This window comes from Aphelocoma coerulescens, unplaced genomic scaffold (assembly GCF_041296385.1).
Source record: "Aphelocoma coerulescens isolate FSJ_1873_10779 unplaced genomic scaffold, UR_Acoe_1.0 HiC_scaffold_55, whole genome shotgun sequence".
NCBI lineage: Eukaryota > Metazoa > Chordata > Aves > Passeriformes > Corvidae > Aphelocoma > Aphelocoma coerulescens.
Genome location: NW_027183894.1, coordinates 1028547 through 1039632, shown reverse-complemented (window position 1 = coordinate 1039632; position 11086 = coordinate 1028547).

Below are 11086 nucleotides of genomic sequence, written 5' to 3'. Positions count from 1 at the left end.
AACTTTGTTTCTTTTTAGCCAGATTTCAGCTCCTTTTCTCTGGGGGGAGATGGAGAGTTGAACTTTGTTTTCCTGGGACTTTGGGGTTTTTTTTCCCTTCTTCTCTTCTTGACTCTTTCAACATCAGACCACATTGGGAGAATTTTCTCCCGAGGTGGGGGCCCTGAATGTGGGCCCATGAGCCAGCTGCAAGGAGGAGGAGAGAGACTACACCTCCGGAAGTGTTGGGGTTCCTCCCCCCTGCCATGAGGTCATGGGAGAGGGGACCCTGGGGTAGAGGCATGGCCTGGGCACGGGGTCTCCCTGCTCCCTGCTGACATGTGCCCTAATCCTGTTCAGCACTGCTTATTTTGTGTTGCCCTGTGCCAGGAGGGCCCTGGTTGTGCCGTGACTGCTCAGTTCTTTGGCAGTGCCCCGCCCATGTGGCTGGAGAAGAAAGAGCTCTGAAACTTCTCTCAAGAATGGCTCCCTATTTCTTTGCACGGGCCTCGCTGTCTATGGATGTTTCAGGAGACCCCACCGAAACACGGAAGGACTCTCAAATTATCCCAGCTTTCTCTGCACAGCGAGAGCTTTTAATATTTAGCATTGTTCTCCTTTTCCTGGGTGTTTGTTAAAAAAATAGTTTTTATCTCTTTCACTTTCTTCCCAGGAAAATTCTTTTTTCCCGAAGCTGGTGGGGGAGGGCTGGGTGTAACCTGCCTTCTATCAGAGGATATTTTCCTCCACATTTGTCAAAACCGGCACAGCCTGTCCTTTCCTGGGTCTCTGTTGCAGATGGAAGCTGCTGGTGCCATTGTCAGCTTGAAGCCCTCTTTTGATGCAAGCAGATGTTGCCAGGTGTGTTCAGCAGCTGTTGCTCAATGCTTATGCCAAGCTATTGTGTTCCTCATGGAACCAAGGAGCCATTGTGACACTGCAGGGGCTGATGGCATCAAGGAGACAATTGTGACAGTACAGAACCTCCTAGAAACAAGGCTCCATTGTGACACCGTGGGGAATCATGGAATCACGGAGCCCATTGTGACACGGCCAGGCCGCATGGAACCAATGGTCCATGGTAACACGGCGGATTCAAGAAGAGCACGGTGACACCACGCAACATCATGGAACCATAGGTTCATTGTGACACAGCGGGGCCTCATGGAAACAAGGGGACCATTGTGGCAAAGCAGGGCCTAATGGAAGCATGGAGAGCATTGTGACATTGTGGGGAATCATGGAAGCATGGAGAGCATTGTGACACTAAGGAAACTCCTGGAACCAAGATGACCACTGGCACATAATGGAACCTCATGGAAGCAAGCCTCCATGATGACTTTGGAGGGCCTCGGGGACCACAGGACCCATTGTGACACAGCAGGACCTGGTGGAACCAAGGAGCCTTTGTGATGCTCCAGATCCACATGGAAGCCAGGGTGCACTGAGACACAGCGGGGCCTTGTTGGAACCAAAGACACCTCTGCAAAATCAGGCTAGCTCATAGAAGCAAGGAGTCCATTGTTACAACATCAAACCTATGGAAGCAAGGGACCATTGTGACACTGCGGGGCCTCATGGAACCAATTGTCCATGATGACAGTGCGGATCAAAGGAGACCATGGTGACACTGCGGAACCCGATGGAACCAAGGAGCCATTGTGACACAGTGGGGCCTCATGGAATCAAGGAGACCATTGTGACCCAGGTGTTGCATGTGAAGGCAAGGAGCCATTGTGACACTTTGGGCTTCTTCCCTTGAGCTCTGCAGCTGGCTGTCCCAGCCCAGCGCACCATGTGCCACCTGCTCTCCTCAGGGCTCTGCCTGCACACAGCCCCAGGAGAAGTTTTCCTGTTTGGAAGGAAAGAATGGAAAAGCCGGAGCAGGTTTCCCAAACAACAAACCCCACTCAGGAGCCACATGCTCAGTACAGGCTGCCGGGAACGATGTCCCCTTTCTACAAGGGTCAGGGTGAGCAGAATTCTCTGGGAGCAGAATTCTCGGAGTCTTTCCACTGAATTCTCTGTCCCTGTGTCTTGGGGTGACTTTATCATGTGTATCCCCTATCGCTGCTCTATGCCCAGAAGTGAACTTTGTGCATTTCTGTGCCTTTCAACTGAGCCTGAGAGGGGGGAGAGGGAAAAAAAACCGGACAAACTTCTCAGAGCGTTTGTTCAAGGACACACATACACACTCCTCTGCATCCTGCTTGCAGCAAGAGCAGAGGAAGCAACTTTGTTTCTTTTTAGCCAGTTTTCAGCTCCTTTTCTCTGGGGGGAGATGGAGAGTTGAACTTTGTTTTCCTGGGACTTTGGGGTTTTTTTTCCCTTCTTCTCTTCTTGACTCTTTCAACATCAGACCACATTGGGAGAATTTTCTACTGAGGTGGGGGCCCTGAATGTGGGCCCATGAGCCAGCTGCAAGGAGGAGGAGAGAGACTACACCTCCGGAAGTGTTGGGGTTCCTCCCCCCTGCCATGAGGTCATGGGAGAGGGGACCCTGGGGTAGAGGCATGGCCTGGGCACGGGGTCTCCCTGCTCCCTGCTCACATGTGCCCTAATCCTGTTCAGCACTGCTTATTTTGTGTTGCCCTGTGCCAGGAGGGCCCTGGTTGTGCCGTGACTGCTCAGTTCTTTGGCAGTGCCCCGCCCATGTGGCTGGAGAAGAAAGAGCTCTGAAACTTCTCTCATGAATGGCTCCCTATTTCTTTGCACGGGCCTCGCTGTCTATGGATGTTTCAGGAGACCCCACCGAAACACGGAAGGACTCTCAAATTATCCCAGCTTTCTCTGCACAGCGAGAGCTTTTAATATTTAGCATTGTTCTCCTTTTCCTGGGTGTTTGTTAAAAAATGGTTTTTATCTCTTTCACTTTCTTCCCAGGAAAATTCTTTTTTCCCGAAGCTGGTGGGGGAGGGCTGGGTGTAACCTGCCTTCTATCAGAGGATATTTTCCTCCACATTTGTCAAAACCGGCACAGCCTGTCCTTTCCTGGGTCTCTGTTGCAGATGGAAGCTGCTGGTGCCATTGTCAGCTTGAAGCCCTCTTTTGATGCAAGCAGATGTTGCCAGGTGTGTTCAGCAGCTGTTGCTCAATGCTTATGCCAAGCTATTGTGTTCCTCATGGAACCAAGGAGCCATTGTGACACTGCAGGGGCTGATGGCATCAAGGAGGCAATTGTGACAGTACAGAACCTCCTAGAAACAAGGCTCCATTGTGACACCGTGGGGAATCATGGAATCACGGAGCCCATTGTGACACGGCCAGGCCGCATGGAACCAATGGTCCATGGTAACACGGCGGATTCAAGAAGAGCACGGTGACACCACGCAACATCATGGAACCATAGGTCCATTGTGACACAGCGGGGCCTCATGGAAACAAGGGGACCATTGTGGCAAAGCAGGGCCTAATGGAAGCATGGAGAGCATTGTGACATTGTGGGGAATCATGGAAGCATGGAGAGCATTGTGACACTAAGGAAACTCCTGGAACCAAGATGACCACTGGCACATAATGGAACCTCATGGAAGCAAGCCTCCATGATGACTTTGGAGGGCCTCGGGGACCACAGGACCCATTGTGACACAGCAGGACCTGGTGGAACCAAGGAGCCTTTGTGATGCTCCAGATCCACATGGAAGCCAGGGTGCACTGAGACACAGCGGGGCCTTGTTGGAACCAAAGACACCTCTGCAAAAAGCAGGCTAGCTCATAGAAGCAAGGAGTCCATTGTTACAACATCAAACCTATGGAAGCAAGGGACCATTGTGACACTGCGGGGCCTCATGGAACCAATTGTCCATGATGACAGTGCGGATCAAAAGAGACCATGGTGACACTGCGGAACCCGATGGAACCAAGGAGCCATTGTGACACAGTGGGGCCTCATGGAATCAAGGAGACCATTGTGACCCAGGTGTTGCATGTGAAGGCAAGGAGCCATTGTGACACTTTGGGCTTCTTCCCTTGAGCTCTGCAGCTGGCTGTCCCAGCCCAGCGCACCATGTGCCACCTGCTCTCCTCAGGGCTCTGCCTGCACACAGCCCCAGGAGAAGTTTTCCTGTTTGGAAGGAAAGAATGGAAAAGCCGGAGCAGGTTTCCCAAACAACAAACCCCACTCAGGAGCCACATGCTCAGTACAGGCTGCCGGGACTGATGTCCCCTTTCTACAAGGGTCAGTGTGAGCAGAATTCTCTGGGAGCAGAATTCTCGGAGTCTTTCCACTGAATTCTCTGTCCCTGTTTCTTGGGGTGACTTTATCATGTGTATCCCCTATTGCTGCTCTATGCCCAGAAGTGAACTTTGTGCATTTCTGTGCCTTTCAACTGAGCCTGAGAGGGGGGAGAGGAAAAAAAACCGGACAAACTTCTCAGAGCGTTTGTTCAAGGACACACATACACACTCCTCTGCATCCTGCTTGCAGCAAGAGCAGAGGAAGCAACTTTGTTTCTTTTTAGCCAGTTTTCAGCTCCTTTTCTCTGGAGGGAGATGGAGAGTTGAACTTTGTTTTCCTGGGACTTTGGGGTTTTTTTTCCCTTCTTCTCTTCTTGACTCTTTCAACATCAGACCACATTGGGAGAATTTTCTCCCGAGGTGGGGGCCCTGAATGTGGGCCCATGAGCCAGCTGCAAGGAGGAGGAGAGAGACTACACCTCCGGAAGTGTTGGGGTTCCTCCCCCCTGCCATGAGGTCATGGGAGAGGGGACCCTGGGGTAGAGGCATGGCCTGGGCACGGGGTCTCCCTGCTCCCTGCTGACATGTGCCCTAATCCTGTTCAGCACTGCTTATTTTGTGTTGCCCTGTGCCAGGAGGGCCCTGGTTGTGCCGTGATTGCTCAGTTCTTTGGCAGTGCCCCGCCCATGTGGCTGGAGAAGAAAGAGCTCTGAAACTTCTCTCATGAATGGCTCCCTATTTCTTTGCACGGGCCTCGCTGTCTATGGATGTTTCAGGAGACCCCACCGAAACACGGAAGGACTCTCAAATTATCCCAGCTTTCTCTGCACAGCGAGAGCTTTTAATATTTAGCATTGTTCTCCTTTTCCTGGGTGTTTGTTAAAAAATGGTTTTTATCTCTTTCACTTTCTTCCCAGGAAAATTCTTTTTTCCCGAAGCTGGTGGGGGAGGGCTGGGTGTAACCTGCCTTCTATCAGAGGATATTTTCCTCCACATTTGTCAAAACCGGCACAGCCTGTCCTTTCCTGGGTCTCTGTTGCAGATGGAAGCTGCTGGTGCCATTGTCAGCTTGAAGCCCTCTTTTGATGCAAGCAGATGTTGCCAGGTGTGTTCAGCAGCTGTTGCTCAATGCTTATGCCAAGCTATTGTGTTCCTCATGGAACCAAGGAGCCATTGTGACACTGCAGGGGCTGATGGCATCAAGGAGACAATTGTGACAGTACAGAACCTCCTAGAAACAAGGCTCCATTGTGACACCGTGGGGAATCATGGAATCACGGAGCCCATTGTGACACGGCCAGGCCGCATGGAACCAATGGTCCATGGTTACACGGCGGATTCAAGAAGAGCACGGTGACACCACGCAACATCATGGAACCATAGGTCCATTGTGACACAGCGGGGCCTCATGGAAACAAGGGGACCATTGTGGCAAAGCAGGGCCTAATGGAAGCATGGAGAGCATTGTGACATTGTGGGGAATCATGGAAGCATGGAGAGCATTGTGACACTAAGGAAACTCCTGGAACCAAGATGACCACTGGCACATAATGGAACCTCATGGAACCAAGCCTCCATGATGACTTTGGAGGGCCTCGGGGACCACAGGACCCATTGTGACACAGCAGGACCTGGTGGAACCAAGGAGCCTTTGTGATGCTCCAGATCCACATGGAAGCCAGGGTGCACTGAGACACAGCGGGGCCTTGTTGGAACCAAAGACACCTCTGCAAAAAGCAGGCTAGCTCATAGAAGCAAGGAGTCCATTGTTACAACATCAAACCTATGGAAGCAAGGGACCATTGTGACACTGCGGGGCCTCATGGAACCAATTGTCCATGATGACAATGCGGATCAAAAGAGACCATGGTGACACTGCGGAACCCGATGGAACCAAGGAGCCATTGTGACACAGTGGGGCCTCATGGAATCAAGGAGACCATTGTGACCCAGGTGTTGCATGTGAAGGCAAGGAGCCATTGTGACACTTTGGGCTTCTTCCCTTGAGCTCTGCAGCTGGCTGTCCCAGCCCAGCGCACCATGTGCCACCTGCTCTCCTCAGGGCTCTGCCTGCACACAGCCCCAGGAGAAGTTTTCCTGTTTGGAAGGAAAGAATGGAAAAGCCTGAGCAGGTTTCCTAAACAACAAACCCCACTCAGGAGCCACATGCTCAGTACAGGCTGCCGGGAACGATGTCCCTTTTCTACAAGGGTCAGGGTGAGCAGAATTCTCTGGGAGCAGAATTCTCGGAGTCTTTCCACTGAATTCTCTGTCCCTGTGTCTTGGGGTGACTTTATCATGTGTATCCCCTATTGCTGCTCTATGCCCAGAAGTGAACTTTGTGCATTTCTGTGCCTTTCAACTGAGCCTGAGAGGGGGGAGAGGAAAAAAAAACCGGACAAACTTCTCAGAGCGTTTGTTCAAGGACACACATACACACTCCTCTGCATCCTGCTTGCAGCAAGAGCGGAGGAAGCAACTTTGTTTCTTTTTAGCCAGTTTTCAGCTCCTTTTCTCTGGGGGGAGATGGAGAGTTGAACTTTGTTTTCCTGGGACTTTGGGGTTTTTTTTCCCTTCTTCTCTTCTTGACTCTTTCAACATCAGACCACATTGGGAGAATTTTCTACTGAGGTGGGGGCCCTGAATGTGGGCCCATGAGCCAGCTGCAAGGAGGAGGAGAGAGACTACACCTCCGGAAGTGTTGGGGTTCCTCCCCCCTGCCATGAGGTCATGGGAGAGGGGACCCTGGGGTAGAGGCATGGCCTGGGCACGGGGTCTCCCTGCTCCCTGCTGACATGTGCCCTAATCCTGTTCAGCACTGCTTATTTTGTGTTGCCCTGTGCCAGGAGGGCCCTGGTTGTGCCGTGACTGCTCAGTTCTTTGGCAGTGCCCCGCCCATGTGGCTGGAGAAGAAAGAGCTCTGAAACTTCTCTCATGAATGGCTCCCTATTTCTTTGCACGGGCCTCGCTGTCTATGGATGTTTCAGGAGACCCCACCGAAACACGGAAGGACTCTCAAATTATCCCAGCTTTCTCTGCACAGCGAGAGCTTTTAATATTTAGCATTGTTCTCCTTTTCCTGGGTGTTTGTTAAAAAATGGTTTTTATCTCTTTCACTTTCTTCCCAGGAAAATTCTTTTTTCCCGAAGCTGGTGGGGGAGGGCTGGGTGTAACCTGCCTTCTATCAGAGGATATTTTCCTCCACATTTGTCAAAACCGGCACAGCCTGTCCTTTCCTGGGTCTCTGTTGCAGATGGAAGCTGCTGGTGCCATTGTCAGCTTGAAGCCCTCTTTTGATGCAAGCAGATGTTGCCAGGTGTGTTCAGCAGCTGTTGCTCAATGCTTATGCCAAGCTATTGTGTTCCTCATGGAACCAAGGAGCCATTGTGACACTGCAGGGGCTGATGGCATCAAGGAGGCAATTGTGACAGTACAGAACCTCCTAGAAACAAGGCTCCATTGTGACACCGTGGGGAATCATGGAATCACGGAGCCCATTGTGACACGGCCAGGCCGCATGGAACCAATGGTCCATGGTAACACGGCGGATTCAAGAAGAGCACGGTGACACCACGCAACATCATGGAACCATAGGTCCATTGTGACACAGCGGGGCCTCATGGAAACAAGGGGACCATTGTGGCAAAGCAGGGCCTAATGGAAGCATGGAGAGCATTGTGACATTGTGGGGAATCATGGAAGCATGGAGAGCATTGTGACACTAAGGAAACTCCTGGAACCAAGATGACCACTGGCACATAATGGAACCTCATGGAAGCAAGCCTCCATGATGACTTTGGAGGGCCTCGGGGACCACAGGACCCATTGTGACACAGCAGGACCTGGTGGAACCAAGGAGCCTTTGTGATACTCCGGATCCACATGGAAGCCAGGGTGCACTGAGACACAGCGGGGCCTTGTTGGAACCAAAGACACCTCTGCAAAAAGCAGGCTAGCTCATAGAAGCAAGGAGTCCATTGTTACAACATCAAACCTATGGAAGCAAGGGACCATTGTGACACTGCGGGGCCTCATGGAACCAATTGTCCATGATGACAGTGCGGATCAAAAGAGACCATGGTGACACTGCGGAACCGCATGGAACCAAGGAGCCATTGTGACACAGTGGGGCCTCATGGAATCAAGGAGACCATTGTGACCCAGGTGTTGCATGTGAAGGCAAGGAGCCATTGTGACACTTTGGGCTTCTTCCCTTGAGCTCTGCAGCTGGCTGTCCCAGCCCAGCGCACCATGTGCCACCTGCTCTCCTCAGGGCTCTGCCTGCACACAGCCCCAGGAGAAGTTTTCCTGTTTGGAAGGAAAAAATGGAAAAGCCGGAGCAGGTTTCCCAAACAACAAACCCCACTCAGGAGCCACATGCTCAGTACAGGCTGCCGGGAACGATGTCCCCTTTCTACAAGGGTCAGGGTGAGCAGGAATGAATGATCTCTGGGAGCAGAATTCTCGGAGTCTTTCCACTGAATTCTCTGTCCCTGTGTCTTGGGGTGACGTTATCATGTGTATCCCCTATTGCTGCTCTATGCCCAGAAGTGAACTTTGTGCATTTCTGTGCCTTTCAACTGAGCCTGAGAGGGGGGAGAGGAAAAAAAAACCGGACAAACTTCTCAGAGCGTTTGTTCAAGGACACACATACACACTCCTCTGCATCCTGCTTGCAGCAAGAGCAGAGGAAGCAACTTTGTTTCTTTTTAGCCAGTTTTCAGCTCCTTTTCTCTGGGGGGAGATGGAGAGTTGAACTTTGTTTTCCTGGGACTTTGGGGTTTTTCTTCCCTTCTTCTCTTCTTGACTCTTTCAACATCAGACCACATTGGGAGAATTTTCTCCCGAGGTGGGGGCCCTGAATGTGGGCCCATGAGCCAGCTGCAAGGAGGAGGAGAGAGACTACACCTCCGGAAGTGTTGGGGTTCCTCCCCCCTGCCATGAGGTCATGGGAGAGGGGACCCTGGGGTAGAGGCATGGCCTGGGCACGGGGTCTCCCTGCTCCCTGCTGACATGTGCCCTAATCCTGTTCAGCACTGCTTATTTTGTGTTGCCCTGTGCCAGGAGGGCCCTGGTTGTGCCGTGATTGCTCAGTTCTTTGGCAGTGCCCCGCCCATGTGGCTGGAGAAGAAAGAGCTCTGAAACTTCTCTCATGAATGGCTCCCTATTTCTTTGCACGGGCCTCGCTGTCTATGGATGTTTCAGGAGACCCCACCGAAACACGGAAGGACTCTCAAATTATCCCAGCTTTCTCTGCACAGCGAGAGCTTTTAACATTTAGCATTGTTCTCCTTTTCCTGGGTGTTTGTTAAAAAATGGTTTTTATCTCTTTCACTTTCTTCCCAGGAAAATTCTTTTTTCCCGAAGCTGGTGGGGGAGGGCTGGGTGTAACCTGCCTTCTATCAGAGGATATTTTCCTCCACATTTGTCAAAACCGGCACAGCCTGTCCTTTCCTGGGTCTCTGTTGCAGATGGAAGCTGCTGGTGCCATTCTCAGCTTGAAGCCCTCTTTTGATGCAAGCAGATGTTGCCAGGTGTGTTCAGCAGCTGTTGCTCAATGCTTATGCCAAGCTATTGTGTTCCTCATGGAACCAAGGAGCCATTGTGACACTGCAGGGGCTGATGGCATCAAGGAGGCAATTGTGACAGTACAGAACCTCCTAGAAACAAGGCTCCATTGTGACACCGTGGGGAATCATGGAATCACGGAGCCCATTGTGACACGGCCAGGCCGCATGGAACCAATGGTCCATGGTAACACGGCGGATTCAAGAAGAGCACGGTGACACCACGCAACATCATGGAACCATAGGTCCATTGTGACACAGCGGGGCCTCATGGAAACAAGGGGACCATTGTGGCAAAGCAGGGCCTAATGGAAGCATGGAGAGCATTGTGACATTGTGGGGAATCATGGAAGCATGGAGAGCATTGTGACACTAAGGAAACTCCTGGAACCAAGATGAGCACTGGCACATAATGGAACCTCATGGAAGCAAGCCTCCATGATGACTTTGGAGGGCCTCGGGGACCACAGGACCCATTGTGACACAGCAGGACCTGGTGGAACCAAGGAGCCTTTGTGATACTCCGGATCCACATGGAAGCCAGGGTGCACTGAGACACAGCGGGGCCTTGTTGGAACCAAAGACACCTCTGCAAAAAGCAGGCTAGCTCATAGAAGCAAGGAGTCCATTGTTACAACATCAAACCTATGGAAGCAAGGGACCATTGTGACACTGCGGGGCCTCATGGAACCAATTGTCCATGATGACAGTGCGGATCAAAAGAGACCATGGTGACACTGCGGAACCGCATGGAACCAAGGAGCCATTGTGACACAGTGGGGCCTCATGGAATCAAGGAGACCATTGTGACCCAGGTGTTGCATGTGAAGGCAAGGAGCCATTGTGACACTTTGGGCTTCTTCCCTTGAGCTCTGCAGCTGGCTGTCCCAGCCCAGCGCACCATGTGCCACCTGCTCTCCTCAGGGCTCTGCCTGCACACAGCCCCAGGAGAAGTTTTCCTGTTTGGAAGGAAAAAATGGAAAAGCCGGAGCAGGTTTCCCAAACAACAAACCCCACTCAGGAGCCACATGCTCAGTACAGGCTGCCGGGAACGATGTCCCCTTTCTACAAGGGTCAGGGTGAGCAGGAATGAATGATCTCTGGGAGCAGAATTCTCGGAGTCTTTCCACTGAATTCTCTGTCCCTGTGTCTTGGGGTGACGTTATCATGTGTATCCCCTATTGCTGCTCTATGCCCAGAAGTGAACTTTGTGCATTTCTGTGCCTTTCAACTGAGCCTGAGAGGGGGGAGAGGAAAAAAAAACCGGACAAACTTCTCAGAGCGTTTGTTCAAGGACACACATACACACTCCTCTGCATCCTGCTTGCAGCAAGAGCAGAGGAAGCAACTTTGTTTCTTTTTAG